This window comes from Mustela nivalis, assembly GCF_964662115.1.
Source record: "Mustela nivalis genome assembly, chromosome: 8".
Taxonomy (NCBI): domain Eukaryota; kingdom Metazoa; phylum Chordata; class Mammalia; order Carnivora; family Mustelidae; genus Mustela; species Mustela nivalis.
Genome location: NC_139027.1, coordinates 116,315,398 through 116,331,725, shown reverse-complemented (window position 1 = coordinate 116,331,725; position 16,328 = coordinate 116,315,398). Strand labels below are relative to the sequence as shown.

Below are 16,328 nucleotides of genomic sequence, written 5' to 3'. Positions count from 1 at the left end.
GCTATCTGATTGGAAGTTGGATTCCTAGTTCACACCTTACATTAAAATAAATTCCAAGCATGTAAGAGCTAAAGATTAGAAACAAAAAATATATAAACATTCAGTAACATACAGGAGAATATACATTAGAACTTGGGAAAAGATAGATCTTCAGAAAGAAAGAAAAAAAAAACATAAAATCCAGAAGCCATTAAGGAAGAAGGGGATAAATCTTACAACCTATCGATTAAATACTTCAGTTTAACCAAAGACACCTTTAGAAGAGGTGGGGTGGCAGAAACATGTATTGTATCTGTTTAATCTTTGAGTGATTTCATAAAAACAAAATCCTGGAAGGATACATAGAAAATTAATAAAACTGATTATCTATGGGAAATAGACGTGTCTGTATTTATATTAACATGAATGTGTCCTAGAATCCAAAAAATCAAAACAAAAATTTGAATAAATGAATTTAAATTTAGCAAGGTGGCAGGATATAAAGGGTCAACCTACAAACGTCAACTGTGCTTACAAATACTGGTAGAAACAACTGGAAACTTACATTTATCTTTTTTAAGGATTTTATTTAATTATCTGAGAGAGAGAGAGAGGGAGAGAGCACATGCGGACACAAGTTGGGGGAAAGGCAGAGGAAAAGAGAGAATCTCAAGCAGATGCCACACTAAGCATGCAGCCTAATTTGGGGCTCGATCTTAAGTCCCTAGAGATCATGATCTAAGCCAAAATCAAGAGTCACATAAGTTGGGGTGCCTGGGTGGCTCAGTCGGTTAAGCATCTGATTTCGGCTCAGGTCATGATCCCGGAGTCCTGGGATCGAACTCCACATTGGGCTCCCTGCTCAGTGGGAAGACTGCTTATGCTTCTCCCTCTCCCACTTCCCCTGCTTGTGTTCCTTCTCTCTCTGTGTCTCTCTGCCTAATAAATAAAATTAAAAAGAAAAAAAAGAGTCAGATAAGCTTAACCAACTGAGGTGCTCCAGGTGCTCCTGGAAACTTACATTTGAAAAGCATTTCCAGGGGCGCCTGGGTGGCTCAGTTGTTGGGCATCTGCCTTCAGCTCAGGTCATGATCCCAGGGTCCTAGGATTGAGCCCCGGGTCAAACTCCCTGCTCAGCAGGAAGCCTGCTTCTCCCTCTCCCCTGGCTTGTGTTCCCTCTCTCGCTTTCTCTCTCTCTCTCTGTCAAATAATAAATGAAATCTTTAGAAAAGGGAGCGGGCATCTGAGTGGCTCAGTCATTAGGCGTCTGCTTTTGGCTGAGGTGGTGATCTCAGGATCCTGGGATAACATCTCACATCAGGTTCCCCACTCAGTGGGAAGCCTGCTGCTCCCTCTCCCACTCCCCTTGCTTATGGTCCCTCTCTTGGTGTGTCTCTCTCTGTCAAATAAATAAATAAAATCTTAAAAAAAAAAAAGAAATCTTAAAGGATCTCAGCTAAGCAGATACTCTTAAAAAAAAAAAAGCAAGCACTGAGAACACAGATGCATAGAAATAAACTTACAGAGAAATGTTGCTAGGGCAAGGATGGCAGCAACCTGGTCTGGGATAATATTCTCCGTAAAGGCCCCTGCCCTTCTATCAGTCCTGGAATCCTAGGAAACCAAGCAAGGCCTCTGAGTCTCAGAGGGGACACTGCAGGACACGAGATGTCAGAATAAGCAAAAAAAAAAAACAGGCCCCTGGTTTGAAGCCCAGAAAGCACTGCAGCAATGCCAAAGGTGAGTGGTCTGCACCTGCAGGTGGGCTTTCAGGAGCCCAGAAGTCTTTTCTTTCTCCACCCAGTCCTCTCTGGGCAAACAGGGATATAGAAGCGGGTGGCAAGGATGAAAGAGACAGTGTGAGCTTCAGGACTGTTTCCTGGGCCCCAGAAACCAGGCTAGAAATCCCCAAGTTCAAATGAGGGGTGCTCCTCTTCCTTTAAAGAAAAAGAAAAAGAAAGCCTCAGATTGCGCAGAGAAGAATGTAGATAGCTCCCGAGGAACAAAGTCAGGTGTGGGCATCGGAACACCACTTGCCCAGATATGCTCCTATTAAATAGGGAATTAATCCTTTTTAATGCCTATGGGCCTCAAGTTGCAATATTATTAGGAACAGTTAACTATTACTAAACTCTTACTATACACCAGAGACAATTCCAGGCACCGTACAAATTTTACCTCTTGAAGACTCTATAAGCTAGGTCTTGGGATACACTAAGGCAGTTATAAATCTTGCTCAAGTTGACAAAGCTAGAAAGTTCCGAGGTTTGAACTCTAGCTGTACAGTGCCAAGCCGGCTGGGTCAGTGGTAGTGTCAGCAGTGGTCTAGTCCTGTGGGAATGTAACAAGTGTTATCCACACATAGGGTTGAGGGGATGTCTGTGAAACAAGACTGGCTGCCAATTAATAAATGTTTAATATAATGATAGGTCCACAGGTGTTCATTGTACCATTCTACCGATAGGTTAACAATTTATCCTTAGCAAGAAACATAAAATAAAACTGAAGTCCTGACACCAGAACCCAATCAGATGTCACAAGTGATCTGGATCTGCGGCCAACAGCCCTCAAAGGTCCCCACCCTACCTAATCCCATTAAGTCTCAAGCCAGTGGTTTGACCCCCAACACACAAGGGAAAAACAGAGAAGGGGGAATCAGCCGAACTCGCCACTCATTACAACCAAATCCAAGATTTTGGCCACAAAGCAGCAAATCTTAAGACAACTGGTTCCAGAGAAGCAGACCTGCCCCCCAAACCCCACCCCACCCCTGTTCAAAAAACTGCTTTGGTGGGGCAGCTGGGTGGCTCAGTGGGTTAAGCCTCTGCCTTTGGCTCAGGTCATGATTTGTGGATGGAGTCCCGGGGATGGAGTCCCCCATGGGGCTCTCTGCTCAGCAGGGATACTGCTTCCCCTCTCTCTCTGCCTGTCTCTCCGGCTACTTGTGATCTCTCTCGCTCTCTTTGTCAAATAAATATAAAAATCTTAAAAAACAAAAAACAAAAAACTGCTTAGATGCCAATCCCCAGCAGTGCAGTTCACCATCACTAGAGGATATCCGTCCCATGACAAAACCTCCCCCATCCTAAAAACCCCAAGGGACTCCAGACACTCCTCCATAACCTCCTAAGTGTATTTCACCCACATCAGACTCACCGCCCCCCCCCCCCCAACAAAATCAAGGCAGAGCGGAGCCTGGGACGGTCTGCACACACCCTGATTATGGGTCCGGAGTAAGCCCCACCAAAAGCAACCAACCTAAAACTTGACCTTCACGATCAGCCCTGGGTTTCCACAGCCTCCCGGGGATGAAGACCCAAGTAAATGTTCCCTCGCCCAAGCACAACTGGGCATTCAGGGCCCAAGCCCCCCACCAGGGCGATGTTTGCTGTTTGACCCTGGCTGAACTCATCCCTACCATCAAATAAACCCTGAGGTTTATTTGGGCGCCCCCATCCGGAAACCGTTTGGCCCAGAATATACCCACCCCCTTCAGAAATAAAAGGTTACGGAATTCCAAGTCATTCGCTCCAGCCGGGAAAGGGAGTTCCGCACAGCCCCCAGGAACTTAGGGATTCCGGGCTGGCTAAGGGTCCCTCGGTTCCCTCGGTTCCCTCGCCCCAAACGTGCGCCCCCTCCTCCCAACATGGAAGTCCCAGCCTCCCACCCGTCGGCCTCAGCAGCCACACTCCCCACCTGCCGCAGTCTAGGGGGGGTCCCTGACCCTAGGCCCGCCCTTTGCTGACCCTCCTAACGCTACTAGAAGGACCTCGAGCTTGCCAAGGGCTGGGGCAGCCCTCGCTCACCGCAGCTGGCGGAACCAGCCCCGCCTGCCCTTGGCCATGGCCGGTCCTTGTCAGAACTACATTTCCCAGAATCCCCGCAAGCACCGCCTAGCGTTAGCAGCCACTGCGGCCGCTCCTCAGCCGTGTTCATTTACTAGGACAATGCCTACTGTAATGACAGCCTACCCTTAAAACAGGTAGTGATTTCTGTGTGAAATCGAGGCTCCCTCTGCCCCTTCTCTGGAAAGACTACACTCCCCAGAAACCTCTGCGGCAGCTCCCTACACAACTTCTGGACCCCGATCTCCGTGGGAGGGCCAGGTCGTGCATCCCCAGGCAGTTCTGGATTGGCTTTCTGGGCCAAGTTTTTGCATTTCAATTTTGTTTTCCTCCCGTGACAGAACTAAATTCAATAGGCTTGGGCTCTATGACATACACAACACCCTCGTGAGTGCCATCAAATGTAATAAATGGTACAGCAACTCTGGAAGACAGCTTGCCAGTTATAAAACTAAACATACTCTCTAACCAAGTGATCCAGCAGTTGTGGTCCTTGGTGATGTGATGTGGGCTAGGAGGGAAATGTCAAGAAAGAATTCTGGAGATGTTTTCGGTGCAAAAAGGTGCTTTTATTGAAGCGTCCCTTTTATTGAAGGTTCAGGACCGTGGGCAGAAAGAACTGCACTGTGAAATTGTGAGGTGTGATTGTATACTTTAAGTTGGGGGTGGGTGGTAGAGATAAAGGAAGTCTCAGGATCCTGAAGATCTGGATATTGTCTAGCTGATGAGGGAGCAGAAGGCAAGCTGAGGACAAAGCACAGGCTGACACCCTGCACACCACCCTCCCATCCCCGACCCCTCCGCCCACCCAAACACCCCACTCCTGGGTGGGATCTGTGTGACATTCCTCCAGGAAGCTTCCACCGGTCTTAATGCCTTGCTAGAGGGAAAGACAACCTTAACTTGACAATGGCAAGGCATCCAGTATCCTGTGAGTCTTTAACATATGAAAATCCTTTTGAAACCTTCATTTTCCTTACTTCCCCCAACTCCCAAGTATATAATCAGCCACCAGCACCACAACCACCCCACCCCCCGTGCAGCAGCTCTTTCTGCCTGCAGGTCCTGTCCCCATGCTTTAATAAAACCACCATTTTGCACCAAAGACATCTCAAGAATTTTCTCTTGGTGGTCAGCCCCAGACCCCTCCCCACTGAACCTTACCTATATTCCAAAATTACATCAAACCTAAGGTTGCTTTTTGCCTCTAGCAAAGCAGTAACATTAAGGCAGTTTTAATTTCCTTGAGGAATGTGACACTATGACTGTCTCAGGTGATGGGGTCTTAGAATATAGGTGAGGTTCGGTGGGGTGGAGTCCGGAGTCAACGACCAAGTGAGAATTCTTGAGACGTGTTTGGTGCAAAATGGTGGTTTATTAAAGCACAGGGAGAGGATCCCAGGGCAGAATGAGCTGCTGCCTTGGGGTTGTGAGGGGTGGTTGATTATATACTACGGGGTTGGGGAGGTGATAAGGAAAGGAGGTTTTCAAAAGGATTTTCATATGTTAAGAAGACTCAACAGGTTATCAGAGGCCTTGCCACTGTCAGGTTAAAGTTGTTTTTCTCTCTAACAAGGTATTAACAATAATATAGTTGGGAGCTTCTGAGAGAAACATCATACTCTGTCAGCTTCAAGTGTCTGTCAATGGGCTGCAGGTGAAAGGTCCCCCAATAATGGGTGTGTGATCAAAGGAGCAAGACTGATACAAAGCGAAGGTCAAGCAAAGTTTTATTTTGAGCCAAGCATTGAGAATCAAACCGACCGGCCAGGGCCATCTCTTACAAAGAGGCGACCCCTCCCTGCCTTACAGACTAACTTTTATAGAGCAAAGGCCCTGTGGTTGGGCCTGGCCACACACAGGTGGTCAATGAGATTGTAACACACAGAGAAAGCTGCACAGTCATGCTAGGTCACACACAGGTGGCCAATTGAATTACAATTTACCCTAGTAGATGTTTGAACTAGCCTATCACCTTGGTCAGAATTGGTGCCCAAAAGGCGGGACCCACACTCCTTGATAGCTAGGGAGACAGTATGCACACCCCACTGATTGGATGTCTCCACCTGGCTTGACCCACCCTTGTATTTGGGCTTTGTTACCTGGGACTGGTTTCCCGGACTTGCTTTTAAGTAAGTTCCCTGACGGGGGGCAGGGTAAGTTTAAGTTTTACTGCATAAACAACAAAATCACTGTTTAACCGGATGGTATCGCTCTGGCTAAATAGGCCCTTACATAGATTATAGGGACATTAAATTGTGACTGAAAATGATTGTCAGGGTCAAAGTTAGAGTCAGGTTTAGTGTGCAAGTCAGGGTCAGGGTCTAGGTCTAAACATGATCTAACTCACAATAAGAAATTTCATTTGAAATGTTCCTGGACCTGAACTTGGGCCTTAACTGAAAGTATGGTTTTCTGCCTGTTTTCAATTATTCTGCTTATTTTCATTTGGATTTTAGCTCAGTCACCATAGGAAGTTACCTTAGATATGAATGCACTTTGGTTCGGGAAGTGGAATGTAGCCTAAGGCCAAAATGAGACTCAGACTCTCACCAGCAGGACATGTGGTGGGGTCTTTGTATCTGTACTGAAAAGTAGGATTTTGGCCTCTGGTGTGAGGAGTGGAATCTTCACTTCACTTCCCACAAATGGAAGATGGGGGCTTAGCTTCTGGAGCTGAAATCTGGACTCAGTCTCTGGAGGGGGAAGCAGAGATGTAGGTGCTGGTAGCCTCACTCAAAACCATTTCTGTCTGGGAAAAGAGGGGCCTTAATGCTAGACCTGAAGAGCTCCCCCTAGCAGGTGAGAGAAGCAGGAAATTTTGAGATGAATGTGTTCTGAGCTTGTTTGCACACATAAAGGTTTTTTTTTTTAATTTCTCTTTATTTATTTGACAGAGAGAGAGATCACAAGTAGAGATAGAGGCAGGCGGGGGGGCGGGGGGGAGGGGAGGGGGGCAGGGAGCAGGCTCCCTGCCAAGCAGAGAGCCCAGTGCAGGGCTTGATCCCAGGACCCTGAGATCATGACCTGAGCCAAAGGCAGAGGCTTAACCCACTGAACCCCCCAGGTGCCCCTGCATACATAAAGTTTACAAAGTACTTATGAAGCTTAAAAGATTTTTTTGAAATTATTAAATGGTTTCGAGCTTGATTTCATATAAACTCTTAGATACACTCTAAATTACTCTAAGAATGTCCTTTAAGAATGCTTGAATGGGACTTATGTTAATATTAACTTTTACAGGGCACCTGGGTGGCTCAGTTGGTTAAGCAACTGCCTTTGGCTCAGGTCATGATCCTGGAGTCCCAGGATCAAGTCCCACATCAGGCCATCTGCTCTTTGGGGAGCCAGCTTCTCCCTCTGCCCCTCGCCCCTTGCATGCTCTCTCTCTCTCTCTCTCTCTCAAATAAATAAAATCTTTTAAAAAAAAAGAAATATTAACTTTTACATATGAATTATCTTTAAGGAGCAATAAGGAGTTTCATTGGAAATGATGAGTGATTTGGAACCTGATTTCACCAAAAGTGCCTCGTATTAAATCTATTTACTCTAATCACTCCTAACAAGATAGATTAAGGAATGATGACATATTCCCTAATACTGCTGAGATTTATCTAAATTGGGTTTAACTCATTTTTATTTGCTCTTTGTCACCATTGGATGTTTCCTTAGAGGGAAATGTCTGATTCTTAGCTTGTTTACAGACCCATTGCTTGCTTATACACATAGTTTAGTTTCTTTTTATTTTCACTAACTCAACATGTTACTTTTAATTTACTTTACATATAACTGTGTGATGTAACACTGTTTTTACTTAACCTACTTAATTTGCTCAAATTTGCACTAAACTTCTGATGTGACAGTGTGTTTCTGAGCTTATCTGCCCATAAAGAAATTTTTACACCACACTTTAAAGCTCATACATTTGATCACAAATGCATGATTTTGAGCCCAATTTCACAGAGATGCAATGTATTCTAATTTCCCATAGGAAGTTAGGTTTAGGAATACTACTTAGATTTATCTTAATTTGTTCTGACTTGCAATAAGATACTTAATTTGAGATGTGTCTTTCTGAGCTAATTTGCTAATGTGCCTTTCTGAGCTAATGTGCTCTAGCTCCTGATAAGAAGTCAATATAGTTTAGTCTTAATTTTAACATTAACTGCTTAATTACCTTTATGTTTGCTCTAACTCACGGTAAGAAGTGACTTTTTTTTTTTTTTTTAAATTAGAGAGAGAAAGCATAAGCAGGGGGAGTGGCAGGCAGAGGGAGAAGCAGCCTCTCACCATGCACGGAGCCCGAAGCGGAACTCTGTCTCAGGACCCCAGGATCATGACCGGAGCCAAAGGCAGCCGCTCAACTGGCTGAGCCACCCAGGCGTCCCAAGAAGTGACTTTTACCACAAAAACAAAAGTAGTTCTGCCAGTCTGCATCAGAATTCCAGCTTCCCAGCGAAAGCCTGTTCTGTGTTCTTTTTTTTTTTTTTAAGATTTTTAAAATTTTTTTTATTTATTTGACAGACAGAGATCACAAATAGGCAGAGAGGCAGGCAGAGAGAGAGAGAGGAAGAAGCAGGCTCCCCGCTGAGCAGAGGGCCCGATGTGGGACTCAATCCCAGAACCCTGAGATCATGACCTGAGCTGAAGGCAGAGGCTTAACCCACTGAGCCACCCAGGCGCCCCCTGTTCTGTGTTCTTATGTCACAACCAAAGCCATAGTAAAATGTTGATTTTATTTTTTTTTTTTAAAGATTTTATTTATTTGTCAGAGACAGAGGGAGAGAGAGCGAGCGAGCACAGGCAGACAGAGAGGCAGGCAGAGGCAGAGGGAAAAGCAGGCTCTCTGCCGAGCAAGGAGCCCGATGTGGGACTCGATCCCAGGACCCTGGGATCATGACCTGAGCCGAAGGCAGCTGCTTAACCAACTGAGCCACCCAGGTGTCCCAAAATGTTGATTTTATTTAGTTTATTTATTTATTTATTTATTTTAAAGTAGGTTCCACTCCCAACGTGGAGCCCAGCATGGGGCTTGAACTCACTACCTTGAGATCAAGACTTGAACTGAGATCAAAAGTCAGACACTGGGGCACCTGGGTGCCTCAGTCATTAAGCGTCTACCTTTGGCTTTCTCTCCCTCTCCTTCTCCCTCAAGCCTTGAGCCCCACAATGAGCTGGCTGCTCCATAGGGAGCCTTCTTCTGCCTCCAACTCCCCTTACTTGTGTTCTCTCTCTCACTGTGTCTCTCTCTGTGTCAAATAAATAAATAAACAACTACCAAAAAAAAAAAAAAAAAAAAGCCAGACACTTAACCGACTGAGCCACCCAGGTGCCCCTAGAAAGTTGATTTTAATCATCCACCTAGCTTGTTACTGTTCTGGGTTCTTCCTTTTGTTTTCTTATGAATTCTAAGGAAAATATATTTGGGAAACTAGATTTCTTTGGAAATAACCTAGTAATCTAGCCCAGAAATCATCAGCTGAAATAAATAATCACTGACTACAGCAGCCAATATTAATTTCAATCTCTATTAATGCCAACTATTCTCTTACCTTGAGAAATTCTAATGTTAAGAATAAAAAAAAAAAAAAAAAAACTGGGTGGGGGGCGGCTCCTGGCTGGTTCATTCAGAAAAGCATGCGACTTTTTATCTCAGGGTCATGAGTTCAAGCTCCATATTGGCTGTAGAGATTACTTAATAAAAACTTTAAAATAAATAAAAATAAAAAGCTACTTTTGAGATCAAAGATCTGAGCCTCTTTTAAATTATACTGCTCAGAATCATCTAAAGTTGTCCTAACAAGAAATGCTGATCTTGGCAAACAATTGTGTGATTTTGAGGCTGTTTTCACACATGCCGGTTAGTATCTACCTGTGCTGCAGCTCGATGGGTCTCTCCAGGCCCCTTCTGGAGCCTGGTTCTGGTCCTGGCAGCAGGTCTGTCCCCGCCGCGAGCCTCTGCCCCTGAACCCTGAGGTCTGCGCAACAGCCAAGTTTCGGCTTTGCCGACAGGGGGCGCCCGACGGACCAGCCTGGACCCAGGCAGGCCAACAGCTTCCTCTCCCAGTTCTCACTTCGGGGGCGAGCGGGTGGTAGAGGGGCGGGATTGGCTGGAAGCCCCAGGTGCAGGGCGACGTAAGACCCCACCCGGCTCCGCCGCTGGCTCGACAGCGCCCCTCCGGTATCTGGCCCGAGGCCGAGGCGGGGAGGATGGAAGGCGGTGGGGACCTTTAGGGAGCACATTCCTTACAGCTGGTCCCGGAGGCCAACTTTCCCATTCTCCATTCAGAAGCTGAGTCCCTTGCTTAAAGTCCACCTGGATCCCCTTCCTTCTACCGCCCCCAGTGCTTAGGCAATGAAACAAACATCCAAAAAGTGAGGACTTAGGAGCGCTTACCCAAGTGACTAAGAGAGCTTAATGATGTCCCTGACAAACATAGGCATCTCATCTGAAGTCCCTCGGCGTCCTTTCCAGCTTTCTTTGCCGTGGTCCATGCTCACCATGCAGCATTTCAACCAAGTGGTCTGGTTGTTTCCCGGGGATCTTAAAAGGGAGAATTTCCTGCTCAATATAAGGACTTTTTCTCCACATCAACCTGTGCATAATTACCCTGACGTCGTAGTTTATCAGACCAGCCCCGTCTCGCTAGCAAGAGGGAGCTCTAGAAACGAAGTGGCAGAAGAAAACATCTGCGGGATGGGGGCATTCCTGTGGCACAAGTAGCCAGGGATCCTCAAGCTGTTAATGCCTCCGGGTTTAAGGTTTCCTGCCCTGGGCTCTGCTATAACCCCAACCGGTGACTGGCAAGTTGTGGACGAGAGTGGTTACACACCAGAGCCTGGGCTTAGTCTGCTCTGTGGAATAGAGTAGAAATTGCTCCCCTGCAGAGCCAAACGAGCTGGAGGAAGCAGAGCAGGGGCAGAGAGAGATAGAGCGAGTTTGACCCTTCTGCCACTGTAGCCATCCTTCTGTGAAGCAGTTGCACACAGTAAAGGGCTTTGTGACAGGTGCATAAAGGAGCCGAGGAAATGGGGCGGGTCTGTGCCTCCTAGAAGTGGGGTCCGCCATCCACCACAGGTCCACCTAATGGGCTTTGGAATATAGGTGTGGAGTCCGGAGCTGACAACCAAGAAAGAATTCTTGAGACGTCTTTGGTGCAAAATGGTTTATTAAAGCACGGGGACAGGACCCCAGTGCAGAAAGCGCTGCTGCCTTGAGGTTGTGAGTGGTGGCTGATTATATACTATGGGGTTGGGGGAGGGGAGAAGGAGAAGGAAGGTTTCAAAAGGATTTTCATATGTTAAAGAACATTCACAGGAGGGGCACCTGGATGGCTCAGTAGGTTAAAGCCTCTGCCTTCAGCTCAAGTCAAGATCCCAGGGCTCTCTGTTCAGTGGGGAGCCTGCTTCCCCCCCCACCTCCTCTCTCTGCCTGCCTCTCTGCCTGTTTGTGATCTCTGTCTGTCAAGTAAATAAATAAATAAATATCTAAAAAAAAAAAAAAAAAAACACTCACAGGATACCAGAGGCCTTACCCTTGTCAAGTTAAGGTTGTTTTTCCTTCTAGTAAAGCAGTAACAGTAAGATATTTGGGATCTTCCTGGAGGAACACTACCCTCGGCCCACTTCAAGTATCTGTCCTTGGGCTGCAGATTATAAGGACATTTAATCATATCTACATTTCCTCCTGGAAGCTAGGTCATTGATAGAAATGCTTTGTTCTTGTAGTACGCTAAGATATTTGTAAACGGAGGGAGACTCCCCTCCTGCAGGATTGTGATCTCTGTAAGTTTAACTATTTGTTTTTCCTTTCCTTAGTTTTAGGGCAGCCCAGGATGCTTGGAGGAATGTCATATATCCCACCTGAAGGGGAGGAGGGTTGTGGGATGTCAGCTTTTGTTTTGTCCTCAGCTTGCCTTCTGTTCCCTCATCCCACGCACTTGCAGCTGTGAGCCAAGTGATGGCCCGGCCAAGTGATGGTGGGCAGGCATTCCAGATACCCCTCTGAACTCCTCGGGGTGTCAGGATGTTCTGTCTGTAGCCATGTTGTCTCCCTCTATACCCAAAGAACCCTTGTAGGAATTGTAGCAGAATTACCTCCACCCACCAGGTGAAGAAAAGGAGGGTACAGAAATCTTCAGCAGCTTGCTTACGACCGACCTACACCTGGTAGAGGGCTGAAAGAGGATTTGTCACCATCTGTAAATGGGTTTTGACTTTTGTCATTTAACACATTTGCTTGTGAGAGTTTTCCGGTTGTTAATTGCCCTTTCAGCTACAGGCAGAAGTAATAGAACCCCAGAATCCTGGCTCCCAGCTCTCTTTCCCTGACTCTGCCTCCCGGGGTGGAGGCAGGAAGAAGCAGACACATAGAATCATGGCTCATCGACCCCACCTGGCAGCAGTTTTCTTCACGGGCTGTGTAGGAGGTGTCTAGCTAGGGCTCTCCGTCTGTCTGGCTTTAAGGAGGAGTCGCCCCTGCCTTGGGGCGAATGTCCCTCAGGTTACAAACACCTGGGTGTGAATCTCCCTTCCAAACTAAGAGCCCTAAGTGGCAGAGATGACTCTCCCAGTTCCTTGCAAACAAGACCCTTCTGCCCCATCTTCAGTCCTCACTGAGGATAGTCCAAGAACTGAGAAATAATCTGTTCAAAATAAACACCCCCAAATCTTATACTGTGGGAAGGGGGCGTGTGGCCACTGGTCAGATCTTCTACAGCTTCTCTGCTCCCCGGCACCACACGCAAGCCCAGCGTGGGTCTTTGCGGCAGGTTAGCAGGTGGACAGCTGTGCCTGGCAGCCAGTGCCCGCTCACACTATGAGGAAAGTGCATTACCGCCCGTCACCCGAGCCTCCGCACTGCACTGCTTTACAGCATCCACAAGCAACACTGGAGGTTTGGTAAGCAGATACCCAGAGCTAATTATTTTTTTAATTAATTTATTTATTATTATTTATGTTATATATAATAATATGGTTTTATTTTTAATTTACTATTTATTTATATGTTATATATTTTTATTTTTTATTTATTTACTTATTTTTTCTTAAGATTTTATTTATTTGTTTAACAGACAGAGATCACAAGTAGGCAGAGGGGCAGGCAGAGAGAGAGAGGGAAGCAGGCTCCCAACTGAGCAGAGAGCCCTATGCAGGGCTCTATCCCAGGATCCTGAGATCATGACCTGAGCTGAAGGCAGAGACTTAACCCACTGAGCCACCCAGGCGCTCCTTGTTTATTTTATTTTATTTTTTTGATGAGAGAGAGAAAGCAACAAGATGGCTCAAGAAGCTTCCCAATTAACAAAGCTTTTTGAAACAAAACCACCACTGGATTTAGAGGCCCTGAAACTTTTAGTTGAAATTGTGCATTATTTTTGTGGTTGTCATACTGGATTTGAAGGTTTTATTTCCCGATGAAATATTAGGAGCCACTCCAATATCACTACCCTTCAGAACAATGTTTATTTATTTTTTAAAATTTTAAAATTTTTTTTGCTTTTATTATTTATTTTTATTTTTAATTTTTTTCTACTTTTACATTTTTTTAATTTTGAAAAAATATTTTATTTTATTTGACAAAGAGAGAGCACAAGTAGGCAGAGCAGCAGGCAGAAGAAGAAGGCTCCCTGCTCAGGGAGTCAGATTCGGGGCTGGATCCCAGGACTGCGGGATCATGACCTGAGTCGAAGGCAGCCACTTAATTGACTGAGCCACCCAGGCACCCCCTGGGTCATATTTTTAAATGTCGAATGGCCAGTGTGCTGCAGCAGCCTTCAGAGTTGTGCTCCAGGCAGAAAGGACAGTAGAAGCAAAAGCGAAAGGAAAGCATAGTCCCAGCCCCAGAGCAAGGTGCATTGGTAGGTTGGAATAAGACTGAAATGCAGAGGCAGAGGGGAGCTGGAGGGGCCTGGAGCTCTCAGGGGTGGGGAGTGGGGGGGGTGCTTAACTGGCAGGGTAGGGAGTCTGAGGCTGTGGGATTCCAGGACATGGTGTTACTGCGGGTTAAAATGTGGTCAGACTTCTGTTTGGGGGCTCCCCCTGTTGCCATGCAGGAGAGAAGTGGAAGGGGCAGGGCCCGAAGCCTGGGGCCCACCCACGTAGGAGGTAGACACAGCGATCTTTCGAAGGAAGGATGTGGTATGGTCCAGATTTTTCCTGAGAGGTGAAGCGTGTGGAGGATAGATGCCTGGCCTAGGGGTGGGAGCAGTCACCAGTGCTGGTCCCTGTTCCTGAGGACTTTGGGGACATGTTACTTATCTTAACCTCAGGTTCCTCATCTGTAAAAAAAAAAAAGGGGGGGGCGGTGCAGAGAAGAGGAAGAAGAAGAAAAAGGAGGAGGAGGAGAAAATGAGACTATGAGCTTCAGATGGTTGGGGTGATACATCAGTCATTTAAAGGGCTTGGCAAATGCCTGACAGAAAGGAAAAGAGAAACCTTTCAGAGAGATCCCAGCGCCATACAACACACGTGCGACATGAATAAGAGTTATAAAATATTAATGTCATCTCTTTCTGTCCCTCCTTGAGCGAGTGGCTCAAACCCAGGTCCCTGTGCCTCACGAGCCCTGGCTTCCCCACCCCCTGCTGCTGCCACCCTGTTGTTTGGGGTCGGGGGAGGACTTGGAGATGAGGACAGACTCCCCTTCTGCCATTCCTCAGGGCAGTATGATAGCAGAGGAGGTGTTTACCTCAGGAGTATTGATGTGAATGGTGAGCCACCAAGAAAGCAGAATACTCAGTGTTTGTCTTGACTCCCAAACTTGGACTTTGAATTCTCTAGCAAGAGTTGTCACAAGCTTTGTTGGGAGAGAGGAGACATTTCCGAATTCCCAGCTTTCCCCTCTAGACGTCAAGGCCTCCCTCACGCAGCAGAGACAGCAGAAATAGCCTCCCCCTGCAAGGCAGGGGTCTCTGCTTTAGTCACTGATGATTCCGCCATGCCTACAAATGAGTCGAGCCCTCGTGGGTGCTTGCCATGCTCTGTGGGAAGCAGAGAAGTGGTGTTTTCTTTGGCGTAGATGGGCCAGATGCTGGCCTGTGAGGGCATTTCCCTCCAGCGGTGAAGTTGATGTAGAAAGCCTTCCCTTCTAACTTTTGTATCAACATGGACGGGACTGGAAGAGATGATGCTGAGTGAAATAAGTCAAGCAGAGAGAGTCAATTATCATATGGTTTCACTTATTTGTGGAGCATAACAAATAGCATGGAGGACATGGGGAGTTAGAGAGGAGAAGGGAGTTGAGGGAAATTGGAGGGGGAAATGAGCCATGAGAGACTGTGGACTCTGAGAAACTATCTGAGGGTTTGGGAAGGGCTGGGGGTGGGAGGTTGGGTGAGCCTGGTGGTGGGTATTATGGAGGGCACAGATTGCATGGAGCACTGGGTGTGGTGCATAAACAATGAATTCTGGAACACTGAAAAGAAATTTTAAAAATAAATAAAAATTTTAAAAGAAAGAAAGAAAGAAAGAAAGCCTTCCTCCTCAGACAATAGAGAACGGGGAAGGGCTGGGAGGGTCCTCACTTGTCTGCAGAGGTGGGCAGGTGAGCTGGGAGCACTAGGGGAGGGGAGGATGGCGGGTTGCTGCAGTGGGCGCAGGGGGCCCTACAGAGGTTTGCTCTGGCTGCAGGCCCACTAGCCTCCCCCCTGCCCCACCCAGTGCTAAAGCATGGCGGTCACAGAATGCAACAGAATCCCCTCACTGCCCTGGAGTCCTGGGGCTGGGGGCTGCTGCAGGAGAAATTTCTGGATCAGGGAAGCCAGGTGACAAAAGGAAAGTTTTAAAGCCTGAACTGAACCATGTGCATTTCAATTGCTACTGCACGGGATGGTTCTTTTGCCACTTCCCTTCACCAAGGTGGCCGGGCCACAGGCCCTCCTGATAAGCAAATAACAAGGTCTAGGAGCAGGTTTATAACTATCATACTTTTGAAGTAGCGATATAAGCATAAATGATATTTTGAAAAGCCCTTCATGGCTGAATGGGTTGAGAAAATGTCTGTTTTGGGGACAAAATCACACATTTTTGAGGGAAATGCTGAATGTCCGTTCAAAGACTAAGAAAAATAAAATGGTTATGTTCCCCTCTTTCTGCTCCCAGGGACCCCAGGTGAAGAGCCCCATCCCCGAGAGCCGGTGACTGCCTTCCACAGGATCTACTCAGAACCTCTGGTTTTCAAAGCAGCCAGATTTGCCCTTTGGGAAGACGGGCAGCAGTGGGAAGAGCTATGAAGTGACAGGCGGCAGGAGGGGAGCAGCTCGTCAGAGGGGACCCAGGACTCGGCATCAGGACACCAGGTGTAGATTCCTTGGGCGCTGCCCAGACCTACTGATTCGAATGCCCCATGTCAGTCCTGGGAATCTGCATTTTAAACAGAAGCCCCCGTGATTGATTTTCACCAATATCCTAGGATTTCCCTGGTGTCTTGTCCCGAGCAGGGACTCAAGGTAGAGGGAAAGCGCCCTGGGAACGCTCCTCACATCTCCCGGGGCAGGTGGCGGC

General features: G+C 47.0%; 1 protein-coding gene across 1 annotated transcript in view; it reads right to left on the bottom strand.

The window, feature by feature from the left end:
* ZNF343 (zinc finger protein 343) overlaps positions 1-3,833 on the bottom strand; it is a 20,804-nt gene extending 16,971 nt beyond the window's left edge. Inside the window, exons 1-2 of the mRNA XM_082745630.1 lie at positions 3,786-3,833; positions 1,503-1,916 (exon numbers count right to left, since the gene is read on the bottom strand). The gene's annotated coding sequence lies outside the window, so the exon portion shown is untranslated. The remainder of the gene's footprint in view (positions 1-1,502; positions 1,917-3,785) is intronic.
* Positions 3,834-16,328: the final 12,495 nt, after the last annotated feature.